Source organism: Vulpes vulpes, chromosome 13 (assembly GCF_048418805.1).
Source record: "Vulpes vulpes isolate BD-2025 chromosome 13, VulVul3, whole genome shotgun sequence".
Taxonomy (NCBI): domain Eukaryota; kingdom Metazoa; phylum Chordata; class Mammalia; order Carnivora; family Canidae; genus Vulpes; species Vulpes vulpes.
The window spans coordinates 91550420-91571597 of NC_132792.1; positions in this window are offsets into that span (position 1 = coordinate 91550420).

Sequence of the window (21178 nt, forward strand, 5' to 3'; positions counted from 1 at the left end):
AACATATAGCATAACACCCAGTGCTCATCCCATCAAGTGCCCCCCTCAGTGCCCATCATGTAGTTACCCCAAACCCCAGCCCACCTCCCTTTCCACTACCCCTTGTTCATTTCCCAGAGTTAGGAGTCTCTCATGTTCTGTCACCCTCACTGATATTTCCCACTCATTTTCTCTCCTTTCAGGAAATCCCATTTTATCAGAGATTTGCCATTTGCTTTCCATGTGGTGAAAGGCTTGGAGCTGTACATAGAGTTTCTTGAGTTCCAAGAGATCTTAGGGACGATCTATCTAAATCTCATACTTGACTGATGAAAGAGGTCAAGAGAGCTTGAGGAATTGGAGCAAAGTTATATAGCTCATGGGATTAGAGAGGCTGCAGCGCTGGCTTGGTTTGTCCCCAAGTTCCACTGCCTCTGCTAACTCTTCCTCCTGTTGTCTGAGAATGATTCCATATGAAGATTGATTGGAAGATTGTCCAAATGACCATGACAGTGGTGTCTAAGGATCATCCTGATAGCTATATGGGATTCTAGATACTTCCTTTTAAATCACTCCTTACCTTGGAATTTAGCACCCTTAATTGACCAAACATTTGGAAATTAAATACTTTTGAAAAATTTTCTCAAAATGGGTAGTTTAAATAGTTACAGTTTCTAAGAGAGCTAGTTATATTTTGGACTTTTGAAATAAGACAAAAAAAAGAGCATTAATTGAACTTATACTTCTTATTTGTATGGTTTGGAAGTTGGTATCTTTTGGCATCTGTGCCATATATACTTAATATAACATTTTTATCCATTCATCTACTGATGGACACTTTGGCTATTTCCATATCTTGGCTATTGTAAATAATGCTGCCATAAACATAGGGATGCATGTGTCCTTTGAATTAGTGTTTTTATATTTTTGGGGGTAAATACCCAGTAGTGCGATTGCAGGATCAGAGCGTAGTTTAATGTTTAACTTTTTGAGGAACCTCCATACTGTTTTCCAGAGTGGCTGGACCAGTTTGCATTCCCACCAACAATATAAGAGGATTACTTTTTTTCCACATCCTTTTCAACACGTATTGTTTCTTGCATTGCTTATTTTAGCCATTCTGATAGGCGTGAAGTGATATCTCATTTAGTTTGATTTGCATTTCCCTGATGATGAGTGATGTTGAGCATCTTTTCGTGAGTTAATCGGTCATCTGTATGTCTTCTTTGGAGAAATGTCTGTTCGTGTCTCTGTCCATTTCATTGGATTATTTGGCTTTTGTGTATTGAGTTGTATCAGTTCTTTATATATTTTGGATACTAACCCCTTATTAGATATGTCATTTGCAAATATCTTTTCAAATATCTTCTCCCCATTCAGTATGTTGTCTTTTTGTTTTGTTGATTATTTCCTTCACTGTGCACACACTTTTTACTTTGATGTAGTCAATATTTTATTTTTGCTTTTATTTTCCTTAGCTTGGAAGACATATCTAGAAAAATATTGCTATGACCAACAGCTTTTTTTTTTCACAAAACTAGAAAAAGCAATCCTAAAATTTCCATAGGAACCACAAAAGACCCTGAATTGCCAAAGCAATTTTGAAAAATAAAGGCAAAGCTGGATATATCACAATTCCAGACTTCAACTTACATTACGAAACTGTGATAATCAAAACAGTATGGTACTGGCACAAAAACAGACACATAGGTCAATAGAACAGAATAGAAAACTCAGAAATAAACCCACAATTATGTGGTCAACTAATCTGATAAAGCAGGAAAGAATATAGAACAGTAAAAAACTGTCTCTTCAACAAATGGTGCTGGGAAAACTGGTCAAGGACATGCATAAGAATGAAACTGGATGACTTTCTTAACACCACACACAATAATAAACTCAAAATTGATTAAGGGACTGATATGAGACCTGAAGCCATAAAAATCCTAGAAGAGAACTTGGGTAGTAATGTCTCTGACACTGGCCATAAAATAGTTGTATCTTCTGATAGAATTACATTCTCTTCTTTAAAAGTAAGTTACCATAGAAAGTTTCTTTACTGTTTAAAAATATGTTTTTTATACAGAGCTCCAGTTTCTTCTCTCACATCTTTTGTACGTTGTTTCTTTTTTGAATTTCAAGATCATGTAATAAACACACATTTAGAATGTTTTAGAGAATTATTACGTTGCAAGTCCAGAATTCAGGATGAAATAAGTGGATGTATTATTTTTGACCTGGCCTAATTTAGAAGGCTCACTATCACATATAAGGTACATTTCAATAAGTTTTTTGTTAGCAACCTTACCCATAAAAAATCATTTTTGTAATATTCCTGTTGACAAAAAAAATGACAGGCTTAATAAGATTTCTGGCCCATTATAGATCCAACTCAACTCTTTTGGGAATAGTAAAACTTGTAAAACTCTTATAAGCATAAATCCTCATGGGTTTTATTATATGGTCTTTAAATTGTAGATTTTAAATGGCAATTTTAGTTTCTTAAAATTAAAGATAACTCATAAAAATAGAGGTAGGCAGATTACATTTCCAATAAGATAAATACAATAATATGAAGAATAGAAATTAAAATGTAAGGATGCCTGGGTGGCTTAGTCAGTGGTTGAGCGTCTGCCTTTGGCTCAGGGTGTGTACCGGTCACAGGATCGAGTCCCACATCGGGCTCTTTGCGAGGAGCCTGCTTCTCCCTCTGCCTGTGTCTCTGCCTCTCTCTGTGTAACCCTCATGAATAAATAAATAAAATCTTAAAAAAGAAGTTAAAATTTAAATTATTAATAAATCTGTACTGTGCTACCATATGAGTAGTTCTCCATTTTTCACCATATCGTATAATATACTATTCTCTCAAATTGTGCCCTCTTTTGACATAAACTCACTAAAACAGATGACATTGAAACCATGAGGCTTTTGCAGGTTTAAAAGATGTGCTTTGCTTTCCAGAGCTAGTATGAATTTAGTGCTGCGGAATATTATGGAAGAAAACCTGATTTGGTCAAATTTGTATACATGTGTTGTTTTGTGGGAGGGAAAGTAACAATTAAGGATTTGTTTCATTGAACTAGAAACTTTTGTGAGGGAAAAATCAATCACACATTTGCGATGTGGAAATAACATGAATTTTTAAGCACTAGTTATGCCTTCCATACTTATTAAGTAGAAGATTATTTTCTAGTTCACTTGGTATATCTCCACAAATGTTTTCAGAACTCATAAAGAAATAACTGTTGGATTCATTCAGCCACTTATTCCACAAATATTTATTTACAACCAATCAGTTTTCTAATGGCTGGAGATATACAATAAATAAAATAATAGCATATCTCTGCCCACATAGAATACGCACAATACTGAGGTGAGAACAATTAAATATGTGCATGTGTGTATTGTATATATGTATGTATATGTACATATCTTTATAAATAAAGCATTGTTTATCAAGTATCATGAGCATTAAAAAAAATGTTTGTGTCTCCTCAAAATTCATATGTTGAAGCCCTAACTCCTAATGTTTGGAGGTGGAGCCTTTAGGAGGTAGTTAGATGTAGATGAGGTCATGAGAATGAAGTCTCCATGATGGGTTTTGTGTCCTTATGGGGAAAAGAGACCAGGGCTCCTCCCTCTTTCTGCCATGTGAGACACAGTAAGAAGGTGGCTACCTGCAAGCCAGAAGGAGGTCTCATCAGTGACTGAATCAGCTGGCTTCCCAATCTTGATTTTCCAGTCTCCAGAACTGGGAAAATAATTTGTTTTTAATGCCATCTGGTCTACAGTATTTTGTTGTAGCAGCCTGAACAGACTAAGACAGAAAGAATGGGGGGGAAGTCTGAGAAAACCTCACTGAAAAGATAATATTTAATCAGACTTTAGGAGTTGAGTGAGTGAGCCATGTCTTGGGATGCATAGGGAACTGCAATGCCATGGTCTTGGGGAGGGAAGGTACCTGGCTTTTTCCCAGAACAGCAAAAAGGCAAAGTGACTGAAGCAGCAAGAACAAGCACGAATATTAATAAATGAGTTCAAGGAGATAAATAGTGACCTAATTTGGGTAGGAAATGTCAATTTTAAGGACTTTGTGTTTTGCTCTGAGTGAGATTAAAGATAATTGGAGGGTTATGAGCAGCAGAAGAAAATGCCCTGAATTATATTTTAATAATAATAATATTTGATATCTCTGTGGGGAACATGTTGGCAGGAGTGGAGCAAGAGAGAGAGAAAGAGGAAAGCAGTACATGATGGTGGCTTTGATGGTAGAAAGAGGTAGTAACAATAGAGGCTGTGAGAAGTTAGATTCTGGATATTACAGTTTCAAGGTAGAACCAAGAGAATAAACAGGCTAATAGATTGGATATGGCCTGTAACAGCAAGAGAAGAACAGGAAATTACTTTAAATTTTTGATGTAGACAACTGCAATGAAGGAACTTTCATTAAATGAAATGAGGAAGTCTCTAGAATGCAGATTTGAGGAGAAGATCAGTAGTTTGTTTTAGGAGGTACTGTTTGAGAAACCTGTTAGACAACCAAGATGAGATATAGAATAGGTTACTGAATGAATATAGAACTCTGAAGTTCAAGGGGAAGATAATCAGAAGCTTGGAGGTAACATTTAAAACAACATATAGGTTGCAATCACTAAAGAAATGGTTTCAATGGAAAAAGTCCCAGGACATGGTCTGAGGACTCTTCAATATTAAGAAGTTAGAGGTAAAATGAGCAAGGGAGATTGAGCAGTAGTCAGCGAGGTAGGAGGAAAGGCAGGTGAGTGTGATAGCTATTTCTGGGCTCTTTCTTCTGTTACTTTCATCTGTAAGTCAGTTCTTTTTCCATTATCATATTGTTTTTGATGACTTCATTATACTTAGTCTTTTTTTCTAAAAGATTTTGTTTATTCATGAGAGATACACAGAGAGAGGCAGAAAAATAGGCAGAGGGAGAAGCAGGCTCCCCGTGGGGAGTCCATTACAGGACTTTTAAAAAAATTTTTTTAATAATAAATTTATTTTTTATTGGTGTTCAATTTGCCAACATACAGAATAACACCCAGTGCTCATCCTGTCAAGTGCCCACCTCAGTGCCCGTCACCCATTCACCCCCACCCCCCGCCGTCCTTCCCTTCCACCACCCCTAGGTCATTTCCCAGAGTTAGGAGTCTTCATGTTCTGTCTCCCTTTCTGATATTTCCTACCCATTTCTTCTCCCTTCCCTTCTATTCCCTTTCACTATTATTTATATTCCCCAAATGAATGAGGCCATACAATGTTTGTCCTTCTCCGATTGACTTATTTCACTCAGCATAATACTCTCCAGTTCCATCCATGTCGAAGCAAAGGGTTGGTATTTGTCGTTTCTAATGGCTGAGTAATATTCCATTGTATACATAGACCACATCTTCTTTATCCATTCATCTTTTGATACAGGACTTGATCCCAGGACTCTATCCCAGGATTCTGAAGGCAGAGGCTCAACCACTGAGCCACCCAGGCGTCCCTTGTTATACTTAGTCTTCAAATCAATTAGTGTGATTCCAACTTTTTTTTCAAAATTGTTTGGCCAGTTCTTTTGCTTTTTCATATACATTATACTATCAGCTTTTAATTATTTTCAAAAAACCTACTCAGATTTGCATTACAATCATATTTTATCTCTACGTAAGGAGAGAACTAGCATCTTTAATTATATTAGTCTACCACTCCACAAATGTTGTGTATTTCACTGTTTATTTAGACCCTTTTTGATATCTTTCATCAGAGTTTTCTAGTTTTCAGAACACAGATCTTACACATCTTTTGTTAGATTTTTACCTAATTATTTCATGTTTTTGAAGTTATTATGAATATTTTTCAACTTCCAAGTGTTTGTTGCTATGTAACACATATTTTTGTTAACTTATTTGAGATTTTTTAAAGTAGACAATATTGTTGTCCATGAAAAAGATGATTTTTTTTTGTCTTTTCCAATGAGTATGCCTCTTATTTCTCTTTTTTTCCTAATTGCGCTGGCTAGGACCGCTAGTCCCATGTTGAATATAAATGGTTAGAGCAGATTATGTTCCTTAGATAGTCTTTTCTTATTTCTGATTTTGGTGGGATAAGAGGGATTATTCAGAATTATATCATTAAGTATTATATTAACTGTAATATAAGCATTTCTTTCTAAGCACTGCTTTAGTTTGGCTCATCATATCTTGATATACTTTATTATCATTTTAAATTCTTTCAAAACATTTTCTATTTTCCTTTTCTGTGGTTTTTTTTTCTTTGACCCCATAGGTTAGTTAAAAACATGTTGTTTCCAACCATTTAGGGATTTTTAAAATATTATTCTGTTATTCAGAATTCTAGCTTCTTAATCCCATTGTGTTCAATGAACCTACTTTGTATAACTTTAAATTTTAAAAATTTGTTGAAATATGTTTTATGGCTCAGAACATGCTTTATGCTGATGCATGTATACTTGCAGAGAATGGATATTCTGCTGATATTGGCAGATATGTAAAATTGGATGAAAATATTGTTCAAACCTATATCCTTCCTGATTTGTTCCCCTTATTTGTTCATTTACTGAGAGAGGAATACTGAAATCTCCACTCATATTAGTGAATTTATGTGATTCCAATTTATCTCCACTATTAGCTTATTAGACATCCTTCTTTTTATTTTATTTCATAGTTACACTAGCATTTTGGAACATATTTTCAGCTTACTGCTGTCTCTTCAAATGGTATTATACTACTTCACAATTAGTTTGCACACACATATGTCTGTTCATGCTCATGTGTACATTATTATGTTAGTTTTCTCAGGCATTATCTTTCAGTTATTTCTTCTGCTTCATTTTCTCTCTCTTCTTACAAGTTTTCAATTATGTTAGACTATTTGATTGTCTTATAGCACGTGGATACTCTGTTCTATGTTTTTCATTTAATGCTTCAGATTTTAATTTTGTATTTCAGTTTAAGTTACCTGAGTTTTGCATCTGCTGTATCTAGTCTACTGATAAAAGGGGGTGGGAGCTAGTTTTACACTGATAAGAGTTTGAACAGACCTCTGTAAGAGACTATGTTCAAACAGATTTCCTGCTCCTTTCTTAGGAATGGATGTCCTTTGCTTCTACTCTTCCTTCAGAAACAACGTGCCTTTGCTTGGGACAGGTGACAAGACAGTTTTTTATTTCTCTGCTAGTGGGAAGCTGCTTTTGCTTGTGACTAGGTGCGATGCAGATTGTGAGTGATAAGCAAAGGGATTTCCAGTCTCTTCCCACCACAAAAGACAGGTAGTTTTTGTTTCTCTCCCTTGACCAACTGCGATTCACCAGTGCCTGGGACCTGGGAATGGGAGGATTTTCTGCCCTTCCTCCAGCAGCTTAGAGCTATTGATATCTAAGAAAAAAGCCTAGAAAGAAGGTTGAATTTCATTCGTGCACCATAAGGGCCTCTCTCTGAGTTTGCCTTCCTTGCCCCTAATCTTTATTTTGAGCACTAGGTGGAGGTCAGGGGAAAAGAGGTTGAAGTGAGTGCCGTGTCAGCTTGTGTCTGAGGGTCCAAGGGATGCTAGCACATACTTGATGTTTAAGAATTTTTAAATATTTTTACTATTCTTTTCTAGACCACTCTGATGATGGTAGCCCTTCCTCTTGTGCTCTGCCAAAATTACATCACTTTATACACCTCGTCTCTCCTTACAGAGGCGCTTGACTCTGGAATCCAGTTTACCTGGATGTCTTGCAAATTTAGCTCTCTAATGGGCTTTAGTAAAGTTATGATTTTGTGGATTACCTAGCTTTGTCTCATTGTTAGGGTGCAAGTAATGCTCTCCATGACTTTCAACATCTGATTTGGCTGTCTATATTCTCTTAAGATATGCATTAAGGTTTTCTACCTTTCCATGTAGTCTTAGAAGAAAGAAAACCCTGCGGAAATCCACTATTGGATTTGCAACATACTGGTCATTGGTAAATTAAGAAGTGCAGTTTCATTGGAATGGTGATAGCCAAATCTTGATTGGGGAGTAGGTTCAAGAGACAAAGAAGGGAAAAGAAGAATTGGAAACCATGAGTTTAAATAACTCTCTTGAGGGTTTTCCTCCATAAAGGGCAATGGAGAAATAGGTAGCAGCTAGAACAGGGGAGTACATTGCTGGAGCTACATCTTTCACTAGGCAAAGGGTTGGGATCTGGTACTCACGTGACAGGGCTGGCCTCTGGAGCATGGAGAGTGCTCTATATAAACAGGAGAGAAAGCCAAGTATACAGGCACCAACATTGGTAGATGAGAAGATGTGGTGAAGGGAGCTTGTTTTGTGATTGTTTCACATTATCATTGCCTGAGGTAGCCAGGTATCCTGTGAGAGAATGGGGGAAGAATGGGGGAAGAATGGATGAAAGTTTGAGAATAGCTCTGAAGGTATGAAGGAGTCATCTAAGATAGACTCAGATAGACTCAGATGGAATAAGATTTGAGAATAGATTATTTTCTACACTTAAGTAAACAGAAACAATAATAGTAAAACTTTTCCTTATTTCTCTGTGACTTCCATCTATTATCCTGACAGAAAATATATTTCATTTTTTCATAGTCACTTTTTTGTACTATGAAATACTAACACAAGCAATTGAAGTATTAAAATCAATTATCCACTTATTTGGCATCATGTGGAAAAAACTACAGAGATGTTCATGATTCCAGCTATTTTTTTATAAATTTATTTTTTATTGGTGTTCAATTTGTCAACATATAGAATAACACCCAGTGCTCATCCCATCAAGTGCCCCCCTCAGTGCCCATCACCCAGTCACCCCCACCCCCCGCACACCTCCCCTTCCACCACCCCTAATTCGTTTCCCAGAGTTAGGAGTCTTTCATGTTCTGTCTCCCTTTCTGATATTTTCCACTTATTTTTTCTCCTTTCCCCTTTATTCCTTTTCACTATTTTTTATATTCCCCAAATGAATGAGACCATATAATGTTTGTCCTTCTCTGATTGACTTATTTCACTCAGCATAATATCCTCCAGTTCCATCCACTTCAAAGCAAATGGTGGTTATTTGTTATTTCTAATGGCTGAGTAATATTCCATTGTATACATAGACCACATCTTCTTTATCCATTCATCTTTCGATGGACACTGAGGCTCCTTCCACAGTTTGGCTGTTGTGGACATTGCTGCTATAAACATCAGGGTGCAGGTGTCTCAGCGTTTCATTGCATCTGTATCTTTGGGGTAAATCCCCAGCAGTGCAATTGCTGGGTCGTAGGGCAGGTCTATTTTTAACTCTTTGAGGAACCTCCACACAGTTTTCCAGAGTGGCTGCACCAGTTCACATTCCCACCAACAATGCAAGAGGGTTCCTTTCCCCACATCCTCTCCAACATTTGTGGTTTCTTGCCTTGTTAATTTCCCCCATTTTCACTGATGTGAGGTGGGATCTCATTGTGGTTTTGATTTGTATTTCCCTGATGGCAAGTGATGCAGAGCATTTTCTCATGTGCTTCTTGACCATGTCTATGTCTTCCTCTGTGAGATTTCTGTTCATGTCTTTTGCCCATTTCATGATTGGATTGTTGGTTTCTTTGCTGTTGAAATTAATAAGTTCTTTATAGATCTTGGAAACTAGCCCTTTATCTGATAGGTCATTTGCAAATATCTTCTCCCATTCTGTAGGTTGTCTTTTAGTTTTGTTGACTGTATCCTTTACTGTGCAAAAGCTTCTATCTTGATGAAGTCCCAGTAGTTCATTTTTACTTTTGTTTCCCTTGCCTTCATAGATGTATCTTGCAAGAAGTGGCTGTGGCCAAGTTCAAAAAGGGTGTTGCCTGTGTTCTCCTCTAGGATTTTGATGGAATCTTGTCTCACATTTAGATCTTTCATCCATTTTGAGTTTATCTTTGTGTATGGTGAAAGACAGTGGTCTAGTTTCATTCTTCTGCATGTGGACGTCCAATTTTCCCAGCACCATTTATTGAAGATACTGTCTTTTATCCAGTGGATAGTCTTTCCTCCTTTGTCGAATATTAGTTGACCATAAAGTTGAGGGTCCACTTCTGGATTCTCTATTCTATTCCATTGATCTATGTGTCTGTTTTTGTGCCAGTACCACACTGCCTTGATGACCACAGCTTTGTAGTACAACCTGAAATCTGGCATTGTGATGCCCCCAGCTATGGTTTTCTTTTTTAAAATTCCCCTGGCTATTCGGGGTCTTTTCTGATTCCACACAAATCTTAAAATAATTTGTTCCAACTCTCTGAAGAAAGTCCATGGTATTTTGATAGGGATTGCATTAAACGTGTAAATTGCCCTGGGTAACATTGACATTTTCACAATATAAATTCTTCCAATTCATGAGTATGGAATATTTTTCCATCTCTTTGTGTCTTCCTCAATTTCTTTCAGAAGTGTTCTATAGTTTTTGGGGTATAGATCCTTTACCTCTTTGGTTAGGTTTTATTCCTAGGTGTCTTACGCTTTTGGGTAAAATTGTGAATGGGATTGACTCCTTATTTCTCTTTCTTCTGTCTCATTGTTAGTGTATAGAAATGCCATTGATTTCTGGGCATTGATTTTGTATCCTGCCACGCTACCAAATTGCTGGATGAGTTCTAGTAATCTTGGGGTGGAGTCTTTTGGGTTTTCTATGTAGAGTATCATGTCATCTGCGAAGAGGGAGAGTTTGACTTCTTCTTTGCCAATTTGAATGCCTTTTATTTCTTTTTGTTGCCTGATTGCTGAGGCTAGGACTTCTAGTACTATGTTGAATAGCAGTGGTGAGAGTGGACATCCCTGTCTTGTTCCTGATCTTAGGGGAAAGGCTCCCAGTGCTTCCCCATTGAGAATGATATTTGCTGTGAGCTTTTCGTAGATGGATTTTAAGATGTTTAGGAATGTTCCCTCTATCCCTACACTCTGAAGAGTTTTGATCAGAAAAGGATACACTTGTAAAACAATCAATGTGATTCATCATATCAGCAAGGGAAAAAACAGGAACCATATGATTCTTTCAAAAGACGCAGAGAAAGCATTTTGATAAAATACAGCATCCATTCCTGATTCCAGCTATTTTATATTGTGTAAATATTGGCCAGTATGACCAATCTCTCTAGTGCCACCAATCCAAATTATTTGATGAATGAGGAAACAGAAATCATTATGGCTTGTTGGCTTGAACCCTTTCTTGGCACTTCCAAATGATATAATTAACTACTGTTACGGGAAATCCTTAGCAAATTCCCCAAATAAATTATGACATTCCTGGAACCACATTGTAATATTTTTTTCTTCTTATAGGAACCAAAGACTATAATAGAATCATGACCAATTTTCTTAAGCAAAGTGCGACAAGGTCAATATGCCCTTTTCTAATCTATAGAAATGGATTTCTTCATTGAGTGAGGAGTAACATCTGCATATCATCTGCTCAGAGGGCTTCTGTTTGGGAATTCTCCTCGCTTTATTTTTATTATTTTTTGTGAAACCAAAGTCTCTGGGTAGATTGGTAAGACAAGAAAGATTTCTCTCTTTGTATCTTGTCAAATGAATATTATAATTGGATTTCACCATGGCCCAGAACTTTGGTCCAGAGAAAGTAATAAAAAAGATCAGCATACTCCTGGAACATTCACTTAGTGCTCCCTAAGTTTTTGAGATGTGGGCTGTGTATACGTGTTGGAGGGAGACATCCCTCTGTCATCCTCCCCCAAGACATCAAGTGAACAATTCTAGCTATTGTTTGTACAATTAAAGATAACCATGTTCAAACAAATGCCTGGAGGGAGCTAGGACAATATCTGGATATTGCTAAACATTGTATTTGGTAGGGGGGAAGAGATTGAGAAAAGTTTTGTCTATTTCTCTCATTTACTTGGAATTTTCATGTATGGTTTTGAGAAGAATCACTCAGGTTTTTTTATGGAAAAGGTAATAGATTATACCAAGTTTGGTAAAACCTAGAACAGCTATACACAACTAAACAGCTCAGGTCTCTAAACATGCAAACACTTTTGAAAAAAATTTGTACAACGGGGTCAGTAATTTGAAAAGATTAGCAAATATTTGAATTGCAGTGATCGTTGCATGAAAGATCCACCATGGTTTAATCTCATGAGGCCTTCCATGAATAACATATAGGATCACTCCATAGAGCTGACCTCCATAAACCCTGATATCTCTTTGCACATCTCATGCTCTGTTGCTTTTGCTGTTGGATTGCTTAATTCAGTCACTTGTCTGTCTCCTAAATATACTATTGGAGTTAGCAGTTTGCAATCACACTTTATTACTCTTCGGGGTGGATGGTATATATTGAATGTTTGTATCTCTCCAAAATTCATGTTGAAGCCCCCTACTATGATGGTATTTGCATATGGGACATTTAGGAGGTTAATTAGGTCATGAGGATGGAGTTTCCATGATAATCAGTGTCCTGATAAGAAGAGGAAAAGAGCTAACTCTCTTTTCTCCACCATGTAAGGGTACAATGAAGAAGGTGGCTGTCTATAAACCCTCACCAAGAACCCAACCATACCGGCACTCTGATTTCAGACTTCTAGGCTTCAGACTTCTAATTCATTAATGGGAATTCAATGTTTGTTGTTTAAGCCATCCAGTTTATGATATTCTGCTTTAGCAGCCCAAACTAAGACGGTGATTTCTTTTTGAACATCTTTCTACTCTAAAATATGTTATACATATATCACTCATGCATAATATTTTCCTAACTTCACTTTTATTTGAGACCCCTATGCAGTATTCATACCAAATGAAAGATCACATGATAAAATTAATTTCCAGATCTATCAGTAGTTTAATGCTCAGAATTATTTCCTTCTCTGGGATAGGGAAGTGTCTAAAGACCATGAAATTATTGTTTCTGTTCAAGTGAACCAAAACTTTATTGCATTCTACACATTATAGTTGACTCATTTCTCTGTACCTGACTAGCTATCTGTGCCTGCCTGGCCCTTCTATGTCCATGTGAAATAGTCTTTGATCATCTGGTCATATACAGGTTACAATTAACCTCATCCTCTCACTCATTTTTTTCAGCCTAAACTGGAATCTCCTCATTTGTGTGCCTCAGCTTGGTTTCTTTTATGTAGAGCAACAACAATCTCTCCTAGAAGTTACATGCACAGAGGCATATCTACCAGGATTTTGAATGTAGTTACCAGTTTCTTTCAGACTTATATCTATAAATCTCTAGTTGCATCAGTTTCAAAGTCATTACATTTCTACAGATCTAGGTTAAATTCTGGATCTGCTACTTATCAACTGTGTGAACTTGGGCAAATTGCTAATATTCTCTGGGCTTTAATTTTATCTTCTCTAAAAGTTTTATTTGTGGATATGATTGTTTTAAGAATTAAGATATTTATGTAAAATGCTCAGTACACTATCTGGTATATAAAGTACATAGTATGTGCAATAATATTAGCAATTATTAATATTTTTGTTATAGTTCTTAATAAATGATATGACATTATGATAATGGAAATTAATATCAGTATAGTAACTAGCAAGGTGTAGTAGACATTAACAGTGTCCATGAATATTTGGTTCTCTTCTCATTCTGAGTATACTGGAGGATTAAAATTCCCAGTCTCTTGAAGATAAACGTGACCATACTTACTTATGGTTAATGAAACATTTGAGAACTGGTATGTGACTCTATATTATTCTCTCATCTCTTTCTCTCCCTGTCTTGGTTATTGCATAATCATTTATTAATAAGGCTGAGCCAACTCATGGAGCACTGGAAAGTTTAAGACATTGAGATTTTGGTATTATTACCAAAGCATGATTATCTTACTGTGACTTATTTATAAAGTCAATGAAGGAAAAATTGATATAGGTGATTGTTTCCTGGCTGAGCTTGCCTGCAAGGAAAGTTAGAATCTTAGCAGTGGTCTGAGGAACTAAATCTAGGATCAAACAGTGAGTGATTTAAATCTCTCCTAAGAACTATGGTGATCACATGCTTCAGCTGACCTGGCTCTCATAGCAGAGAGTGATGTGGATACTGAGCTAGGTCAGGCACAGCCATCATCTCAGTTCTAGGGAGTATACTATCCAGTCACTGGGCATGAGAAGAGGTCCAGCCTTTGGAAGGACAAGGCTGCAACATGGACTTTAATGAAGAATTCCAGCATCAGAAGGTGACCTAGAATATCTATAATAAAAGTGAGGCAGAAACTCCAATTCTTGAACTTGGTAAATATGGTGTGTTTGTGGCAGAGGGGCAGAATTTGATAGAATGGAAAAGAGAGAAATGCTGAATTGTTCTCTCATTTGAAGTAAAATATTAAAAATGTTGTATTGTGTTTTAAAAACTTTAAACTCAGACTGTTAGACAGATGAAACCCAAAGTGCCTGAGGAAGTAGTCATATAATTAAATAGTCATAAATTAAACCTAGTATAGACTTCACTCTTGAAATTTCATTAGGGCTTGAGAAAATTTTATAATTTTAAAATACTGTAATGCAGTAATTAAACATGAAATAGTATCGCTTGAAAGGGAGAAACTGAACCCTGTCAGGAAATGATCAGGTCACAAAAATTATGAATTTTATATTTCAGCTATGCAGAAAGTTTGAAGAAAAAGATCCTTGGGGATTTTTACTTGTCAGTCAGGAAGAATAAGCTGATGGAGTGAACCATGCCAATTTAAAGGTTTAGTGAGCTGTAACAAGAATATTATTGGTAAAAATGGCCGCATGTTATGTGGGAATGCCACCTCCTTCAGATTTTTTATAAATAGCTCCAGGTCTTGCTGCCATGTGGATCCTGATGATTTTTTTAACCTTTTCTCTGGTTCTCTATGGACAAATATGTCATCTATTTTTCTGAAGTTTGCTAAGGAAATTTTTACTGCTGCTGCTACCCATTGGTATAATTTCTGAAGTTGCTAGGGACTAATGTTGGAGAGACTGTAGCAGGTGCACAGAAGAGAAAAAAATCCCCAAATAACAGATTAAACAAGATACAAGTTTATTTCTTTCTCTCATAAAAACAATAAAGGTCTGCCAATAAGGACCCGGGATCCTCTGAGGCGAAGCTCCGCCATCTTAGTTGGTCTTGTCTTCAAGATCATCCTTTTGTTGCAGGCCATGAATGGGAGAAAATACAGAAGGGCAAAAATATGCTTCTACTATTTTGTCAGTTTTCATTAAAGGAAGCATTTCTACTCACATTTCATTGGCTTAGACAGCCATATGGCCATGCCCAACCACAAGGGAAGATAGAATATGCAGACCATAATTCTAGGCAGCAGGTAGGATTTCCTACTATTCTGTCAGGAAAAACACACAGAGATCAGAAGGCAATTAGCTATCTTTGTCATAATGACCAAAGCCACTGGCACAAGTGCTATTGAGAATTTTATTCATTTTTTACTTATATTATAATATATATATTATATTAAATTATTTTGTGGAACAGAATTCAAAACTTTTTATTGGTCTATAGTATTTTGTTATATCAAAAAGTTATCTTGAATGATTTATTTATTTATTTATTTATTTATTTTACCTTGACTAATTTAAATGATACCCAAATATTCTATAAATATATTATACCTGATGTACTTTATGTGATGGTGAACATTGTGTTTTTATTTGTTTGGGCCCATTTTGCATTAATTCCTTAGTATGAATTGTTAACCATAGAACTCTTTAGGCATAGATTTTATATTTTGACAGTTTAACATTATGTATCACACTTACATATTTATATTTATTTTTTTAAGATTTAATTTATTTATTCATGAGACACACAGAGACAGAGAAAGAGGCAGAGACACAGGCAGAGGGAGAAGCAAGTTCCATGCAGGGAGCCTGACATGGGACTTGATCCCGGGTCTTCAGGATCACGCCCTGGGCTGAGGGCAGTGCTAAACCGGTGAGCCAGCTGGGCTGCCCACATATTTATGTTTAAATAACTTTTATAACTGAGAGTATTTAGTAAAATTAAATCTAAAACACAATCTAAATTATATAATACTTTATGAAATTAAAGGAGTTTACACGGGCAGTTTTTTAAAGGCTACTTTAGAATGTTAGTGCTTATAAGTTTGCCTTAAAAATAATGAGAACAGAAAAAAAGATGACAGCAGGAGACACATCATTACTTTTCATATTAAGTGAATCATGAATTCTGTCTTTTTAATATTTCTTTTTGATGTCAGGATTGAACAAAATATTTTCTTTCTTACGTAAGGAAATACTGTGTTTATGACGTAGGAAATTATCACTTATCAGTAATGCAACTAGAGCACAGGTCATTGTGTATGATTGCATAGGGGAAAATGACTCCTTTGCAGTGCATTGGTCGTAGCATGTGAGAAGACACCATTTCTTTCAACCTTGAATTCAGGCCTATGTCTTAGCTTCAGGTTGATTAAGTGGGAGAATGCCAGCGACAAAAACACCTCATTTATAACCAATTCAAACTCTCTCTTAAGACACTTGAAAGTAAGACCAAACTTAGAAAAGTCAGATATTTCAAAGTAGGCTGCTTTAATTGTCTTTGGTATATCTTATACATCTTCTTAATTAACAACTTGGACAGAGCTAATCACCCGGACCCTCAGAATAGTTTAATTGTTCATAGAAGAACTGATGTCCTGAAGGTTTTTCTAAAAATAGAGTACTGAATGTGTGTATTTGACTAGCAGGGGTTTGAAGGAATTTTTAAAGATGTGGTTGTTAATATGGACAAGGAGAGAAAAGGATCTGCTCAATAATTATAATTAGAGATCTGCATTTGGTAAGAAATCTTTAGAATTTGCTTAGTATTCCTTTTGCTTGATTTCATCCCAAATGAGCAATTTAACAAATCTCATCCTTGAGAAGTTACTCATTTTTATGGGTTGGAATATAAAGCATTTACTCCAGGAATCATCTCTTGATTTTTTTTCAAACTTCAAAAGAATTACTTTATAGTAAAACTTCTAGTTAGGACATTTGCATTGAAAGACATAAGCATTTTCTTTTTCTTAAGACACTATGTTGATAGAATAAGGGCTATTTATTGAATGCTTATTCTGGATTAAATTCTTCATGTGTGTTGCTTCTAATCTTCACAACAAATCTTCAAGGAGGAATCATTACCCTTTTATATATGAGGAAACTGAGTTTCAGAGAGGATAGGAATTTGTGTCCTGTCTCACAGCTGCCACATGTCAGAGGTAGGACTAGAACTTAGGGCATTTAGGCCAAAGGAACCAGGATGATTCCCTAAGGTAGGCACTGGCTGTTGGATGGAGAAGATAAAATAAGAGGTACAAATGCATAGAATAACTCTGTGAAAAGTACACATGAAGATTAAAAAAAAACCACAAAACTTCTAAGTATTACTTCTGAGTTTGTTTTTTATTATTTAAAACAAAAATAGGGTGGAAAGGGGGAGTTTCAGAATCAAATATTAGTCAACACATACATTATGATAGAAAAGGACACTTAGCATCTTAAATTTCTGGAAATTGTATAGTTTTGAGCATTTATTCTGATTTTATCTATCTATAAAATAGAGGGAAACATCTTTTGAGTTAACTAATGAAATAAGTGGTTAGTTTTCTTCTGAGGGCCTCATATACTTCAAAGTTTATAGCAGTGTCAACACTTACTGAAGGCTCCAAATGTATCCAATGCTAAGTAGATAAACTTAGACAAGTTAGGAAGGAATACTTTGAACAAGATGGGAGTATAAATAGCATTGTATTTTCTTTTTTTAAAAATATTTTATTTATTTATTCATGAGAGACAGAGAGAGAGGCAGAGACACAGGCAGAGGCAGAGGGAGAAGCGGGCTCCATGCAGGGAGCCCTACATGGGACTTGATCCTGGGTCTCCAAGGATCATACCCTGGGCCAAAGGCAGCACTAAACCGCTGAGCCACCTGGGCTGCCCAGCACTGTATTTTCATAGAGCTTTTTATTCATTTGTAATGTTCAAATGCTTATTGGATATCCAAAATGCAATGTTTAAAGAGTCTGATATGTTTAGTTCTTGAGAGGCAATGTAACTTAGTGCTTACGGTCTCCTGAGCAAGGTTTCCTGGGTGCAAATCCTGAAATCCTAAATCAGCCATTCACCACTTACCATGTTCTTTATGGTCAGTTTCACCCCTCTGTGCCTCAGTTTTCTTATCTTTAAAATGAAGCTAATAGTACTTTTCTCACACGGTTCTTATGAGGATTATACGTGTTAATATTTGTAAAGCATTTAGAATACTTTATAATAGTGCTTTGTGAGTTTGATACTTGTTTTAGGGAACAGTGTATAAAGTTGGATACATGGGTGAACAACTTTATTCATACCACGTAATTCTGAAAATGCAATTCAGCTATTTCTTCAATCTCTTTAGGGTCAAAGAGGTGAAATGATAAGTTTCTGTGGTAATATGATTGTGTTTAAAAAACTCATTCAAACACAATTTTGGAGGGATTAGGAGTCTTTAAGATGATTTGAAATCGGTTTTCTATCTCAACTTGTGGTTCTTAAGGAGGAAGTGGAGTGAGATTAAAACTTTGACCTTTAGAATATCAAGAGCAAAAACATATCCTAAATAATTCCAGAGAAAAATAACTTGATAATTGAAATTGCATCTAGGTAGACATTATACTAGAGGACGAGGAGGCCACAGTTTCAAAAATTCGAAGGAGAATTGTTTTAATCAAGAATTCTTTACCCAGTCGAACTTTTAATCAAGTGTATAATGAGATACTATTTCTAGATAGTCAAAGGCTCAGAAAGTTTATCTGCCAAACTTACTCAACTTTAATTGAGAAGTTACATAAAGATGGACTACAGCAAAACGAGATGCAAACTAAGAAAGAACAATATATGGCAGCTGGGGAAATTTGATCTCATTCGGGAGAGTAATGAAGCACATTCCTATGCTGATGGCTAGGTAGTAGGCCCTTCAGACCATTGGTTCAGGATGAGCAGGAAGACAGGACCAGAAGGGAGGAAACTATGAAAAGGAATTTAAAAAAAATTTAGTAATGGTCTTGAGAGAATGAATATGTTAAGGAGACTGTATAAGGAAGAAGGAAAGGCAATTAGGATAAATTTATAACACTGTTCTTTTGATTCAGGGGCAATACCATGTTTTTTTCTTCTCTATCACTTCTCTCTTGATTTTGTTCTTGGCTTCTGTATAGTACATTCACTGAAGTAAAGCTCTCTGGCTCCTCACTTAGGTGTACAGGGAGTCTGGTGGTGGTAAACTGGTTACATCCTCCTTCACAAAGCCTGGAAGAGGTTGCATTGCCTCTTACCGAAGCTAAGATGGGCCATATTTGGTGTGTGGCAACTACTGCAGCAGTCACCAACCATAGACAAAACTGATGGGATGGTGAATATCTTGTTAATAGGATGACAAATCGGTTAATCTTTTGTTCAGAAAAAAACAACTTTTCTTCCTTTTATTTTTTTGCTTTCTTTTCCTTTTTTCTTAGAGAGTGTGTGAACGCATGTGAGAAGTAGGGGAGGGATAGAGGGAGAGGGAGAAGAATCCCAAGCAGGTTCCATACCCAGTGCAGAGCCTAGTGTAGGGTTCCATCCCATGACGCTGAGATCATGACCTGCCGAAATCAAAAGTCCAACACTCAACCAACTGAGCCATTCAGGCCCCTAGGAACAACTTTTCTTATCCACATCAAGCAACTGGTTTATTGCAAAGGGTAGAGTCTGTCATAATAATGAACTGGGACTTTGTTTCAAAAATTTTTTTGCCATGTGCTTACTCTAGATATGCTGCTGTACAACATGCTTCTAGTACACACTTCCATTTTCATACTGTGATCTTCTTAGCAGCATGCTCTAAAATTAGAGTTTGATTAAATTTTCATTATGCTAAAAAATTTGGACTTTGTGCATTAGTATATTTGGGCTTTAAATAATGACAAAGTATTTATTTATAAATAAAAAATAAATCATTATATCAAAGAACACATTAAATACAGGTTGTCAAAAGTGGCACTCCGCATGGAAAATCTGGAGGTCTAATGACGATTCATTCATTATCAGACAATCAGTTATATATGATCTTTTTTACAATCAGGAAGGTTCAGGAAGGATGGCCTGTGGTGCAAAATCATAGAATTTTATTTTTATTTTTATTTTTATTTTTATTTTTATTTTTTTTTAATTTTTTTTTATTTTTTATTTTTTTATAATTTTTATTTATTTATGATAGTCACAGAGAGAGAGGGAGAGTGAGAGAGGCAGAGACACAGGCAGAGGGAGAGGCAGGCTCCATGCACCGGGAGCCCAACGTGGGATTCGATCCCGGCTCCCCAAGATTGTGCCCTGGGCCAAAGGCAGGCGCCAAACTGCTGCGCCACCCAGGGATCCCAGAATTTTTTTTTTTAAATCATAGAATTTTAATTAATGTTTTCCTCATCATTTTCCCATAAGTTATTTTGTCAGGTGATAATAGCTTCCCTCAGAAATGGGCTTTAACTCTATATTTAAAACTTCCAAAGATAAACAATTCCAAGATATAATAATTCTTATGAATTGCACCAACTCTGACCTTGGGAAGCCTATTTTAAATATGATGGAAAAGCTTCAGGTGACTAAGCTTCAGGTGACTAAGCAAAGTTCATGAAGTATCAATTATTTTATCCATTTTCTCCCTTTAAAGGATTTGCATTACTTCTTGGTGCAGCCTTATAATTAATTTGTAATTATTTATAAAGAATTGAGGAGAGATTAATGTTCCAAATCTAAGTTAAAATGAGTGAGATATCTATTTTGAGAGGAAGAAGAACTCTGCTATAATACCTGATAGTATCAGACATTCATTATCAGACAGTTATATTTCTCTCATTAGTAGTAAAAACTGATTACTGACAGAAATAATGATAATCTTATTTATGAAATGATTTTCCATTAACAAAAGCAATAGTAATAAAATATACAGAAATAAATGACATATAGAAATTGAAAGAAATAAGAAAAACATCCTATTAACCTTGTCCAGAAGAGAATCAATAGGACTGATATTTTAGGTCGGTGGTCTAGCAGTGTAAAGGATGGGGGATAGCATTTAGTCCTCATTTAGCCAGGAACAGAAAGAGTAAATTGTTCTAAATATTTCTATATTTCTTTTTAGAAGCTTGATTTTTTTTTTTTTGAGAGAGAAGAGTTTTCCTATTCAAATGGTAATTCTGGACATGTA